This window comes from Camelus ferus, chromosome 12 (genome assembly GCF_009834535.1).
Source record: "Camelus ferus isolate YT-003-E chromosome 12, BCGSAC_Cfer_1.0, whole genome shotgun sequence".
NCBI lineage: Eukaryota > Metazoa > Chordata > Mammalia > Artiodactyla > Camelidae > Camelus > Camelus ferus.
Genome location: NC_045707.1, coordinates 25200493 through 25204173, shown reverse-complemented (window position 1 = coordinate 25204173; position 3681 = coordinate 25200493). Strand labels below are relative to the sequence as shown.

The 3681-nt window shown below is 50.7% G+C and overlaps 1 long non-coding RNA gene across 1 annotated transcript; it reads right to left on the bottom strand.

The window, feature by feature from the left end:
• Positions 1–348: 348 nt before the first annotated feature.
• LOC116667808 lies at positions 349–2101 on the bottom strand. Its single transcript, XR_004324886.1, has 3 exons — positions 2002–2101; positions 1645–1648; positions 349–396 (listed from the first exon to the last, which is right to left on the bottom strand). It is a non-coding gene; the product is annotated as an uncharacterized LOC116667808 (long non-coding RNA).
• Between the last annotated feature and the right edge of the window lie 1580 nt (positions 2102–3681).

The following is a 3681-nucleotide window of genomic DNA, read 5'->3' as shown; positions in this document are numbered from 1 at the left end:
TGTGTGTGTGTGTCTGTCTGTGTGTGTGTGAGTGTGTCTGTGTGTGCCTGTCTATGTATATATCTATGTAACTATCTAATGGATGAGGAGCAGGTGGTTAGGATATATGGCTGTTTCTAAATGAAGGAAGAGGCTAGTCGGTCTGTCTGTCTATTTATTTGTGTGTCTGTGTGTCTGTCTAATGGAGGAAGCCTCCCAGGACTCGACCGACTTGGGGGGATGTTAGTGACCACCCTGAGGCAGCAGAGAGCGAGCCAGAGCAGGCTGAGGGGGCCACAGGGTGGAAATGCACAGGCTTGCCTGGGTAGACTTCGCCCCCCGCATCCGCCTTCTCTGAAGCCGCCACCGCCCCACCCCGCCCTCTGTCCATCACGTGCCCGCCTCCCCGGAGCAGGCCTACATGGAGATGTGCATGTCTTGTACCTAGAATAGCAGAGACCGACCCCAGGACCAGCCAAGTGGGAGATGGGAGCAAATACAAGGGCTCGGTGGGGCAGCCCCGCCTCATCACTGCAGACCATGACGGCACCACGCCCCCCTTCGTGGCGCAGGCTGACCCGCAAACATGCATACTGACAACTTGGGGCAGGAGAGGACGCCCCCAGGACACACCGATGTACAGATGGGGGCAAATTGATCTGCTCAGCACAGGCAGTCCCTCCCCGCGTAGTCCCTGTCCCCTGAACTCACGTCGCCTGCCTCCAAGGACGTTACCGAGAAGGAGAATTAAATCCCTCACATCTGGGGTAGCAGAGGCCGCCCCGAAGCCAGGACAAGGGTAAAGGTTAGGAGAATGACTACCTACCCGGGGCAGCCCCCTTTAACCGCAGTGCCGCCTCAGCCTCCACCCTCCTAACTCTTCTCCTGACGGCCCCAGTCCCGCTAACCAGAGCAGGATGAATTCAAAGGCATGAGACCTGCGAACCTGAGGGAGCGGAGGCCACCCACAAACCAGGCTGCTAGGGAAATTGATGAAAATCCTCTGGCTCTCAAGGGGCACCCGAGTCCTCGGTCGCCGCCGCAGATCTCGTCCCCAGACCGTACCCCAACTCTACTGTGTCTATCTGTCTGACTGCCTGCCTGACTGCTTATCTACTGGAGGAGGTGTAGGCTACTCTATGTTGGTGTCTGTCCTATTACCTAACAGAAGAGAAGACGACAAGTATGTCTCTATTTTTGCCTGCCTGTCAATCAATCTATGTATCTATCCATCTATCCAACTATCTATCTATCTATCTATCTATCTATCTATCTATCTATCTATCTATCTTTCTATTTATCTATCAATCTATCTCCCTTTCAATGTAGTATACGCATACAAGTAGGCTACTCTGCCTTTTTTATCTGTCCCTCTGTCGGTTGGAAGATGGCTTTAGTGCGTCTATAAACCGAACTTTATAATTGAGGAGTAGGAGAAGGCTAGCGTGTGTGTTTGTGTATGTGTGTGTGTGTGTGTGTGTGTGTGTGTGTGTGAGTGTGTCTGTCTTTATGTCTGTCTATGTATGTAACTATCTACCTATATAATCGATGAGTCGAATTAATTTAGGTTATATGTCTATTTCTAAATGGAGGAAGATGGTAGTGTTTCTGTGTATTTATTGGTATCTCTATCGTTCTAAGGGAGGAAGCGTCCCAGTATTTGACTGACCTGGAGGAATGCCAGTTGCCAACCTGAGGCATGCACAGAGTGCCCCAGGGCAGGCTGAGCGGGACGCATTGTGGAAATTCAAAAGATTTCCTGGACTCAAAGAGCTGCCAGCTTTCGTCTTCCCTGTAGCCGCCTCCGCCTCGCACCCGCCCCGCCCCTTGACCACCCCGCGCCCGCCACCCGGTAGTAGTCTTACACGGAGATGTGCACCTCCTGTTCCTAGAGTAGTAGAGACCGACACCAGGATCGGCCAAGTTGGAGATGGGAGCAAATACACCAGCTCAGTTGGGCAGAACTGCTACCTCACTGCAGACTCTGACCAAAGAAAGCCTGCATCATGGGGGCAGCTGAACCTGCAAACATGCATACTGAGAACCTGGGGCAGGAGAGGCTGCCCCCAGGCCTGGCCGTTTTGGAGATGGGAGCAAACTTATCATCTCACCCGAGGCAGTCCGCACCCCGAAATGTCCCTTTACCCCGAAATCATCTCGCAAGCCTCCCAGAACACTGTTGACAAGGAAAATTAAATGCCGAACATCTGCGGTAGTAGAGGCCGCCCCGAGGCCAGGGGAGGGATAGATGGGAGTAAAATGACCAACTCTCTGAGGGATCCCTCTTTAATGCTGTGCCAGCCTCAGCCCCTGCCAACGTCCTCTTCAGCTGACCCCACCACGTCAGCTCCCAGGGCAGGCTGAATTTAAAGGATTGAGTCCGTCGAACTTGGGGGAGTAGAGGGCTCCCCCAGGCAAGGCAGCTAGGGACATGGCAGAAAATCCTCTGGCTCGCCAGGGGCACACTATTCCCCTGTCGCCACCCCCTATCCACATCCCAAGACCGCACCCAGCCTATAGTGTGTCTGTATGTCTGAGTGCCTGAATGACTGACAGTCTATTGGAGTATGGGAGAAGCTACTCTATGTGTGAGTCTGCCTGTTTATCCACGGAGGTGGAGCCGACTAGTATATCTCTATTTGCCTGTCTATCTATGTTTCTTTATATGTATGTATGTATGTATGTGTGTATTTATGTATGTATGTATCTATATATGTATCTATCAATGTATCTATTTATCCGTCTAGGAGAAGCATAGCAGTAGGCTAGCGTGTCGTTTATTTGTCTGTCAGTTGTAAGAGGAGAAGGTTAGTGTGTCTATATTTCAATCTACCTATTGGAGGAAGAGGAGGAGGCTAGAGTGTGTGTGTGTGTCTGTGTGTGTGTGCGCGCATGCATGCGGATCTGTCTATCTATGTATCTGTATCTAAACGGGGAGGAGGCTAATGTATCTTTCTATCAGTCTATGTATGCATGTAATGGAGGAGGAATAGGCTAGGATGTCTGTCTGTCTATATGAGATATAAATATAAGTACATATATCTAATCGAGAACAAGTGGAGGCTAGGGTATCTGTCTCTCTGTGTGTCAGAGTAGGAGAAGACTAGTGTGTCTGTGTCTCTGTGTGTCTGAGAGTTATCTCTAACTATAACTAATGGAGAAGATGGATAATTCCCTTGTGTCTAGCTATCTGTCTGTTTCTCTAACAGGAGCAGGTAGAGGCTACTGTGTGTATCTGTAAATCTCTCTCTTTATGTATCTAATGGAGGAGGAGTTTACTATGTTTATGAACCTGCCTAATTAAGGAGCAGGAGGAAGCTAGAATGTGTGCGTGTTTGTGTGTGTGTGTGTTTGCGTGAGTGTGTCTGTGTATGCCTGTGTATGTATTTATCTGTGTACCTATCTAATGGATTAGGAGCTGGTGGTTAGGACATATGGCTGTTTCTAAATGGAGGAAGAAGCTAGTCGCTCTGTCTGTCTATTTATTTGTGTGTCTGTCTGTCTGTCTGTCTAATGGAAGAAGCCTCCCAGGACTTGACCGACCTGGAGGGATGCCAATGACCACCCTGAGGCAGCAGAGAGCGAGCCAGAGCAGACTGAGGGGGCCACAGGTTGGAAATGCACAGGCTGGCCTGGGTAGCCATCACCCCACTGCATCCGCCATCTCTGAAGCCGCCACCGCCCCGCCCCACCCCGCCCTCT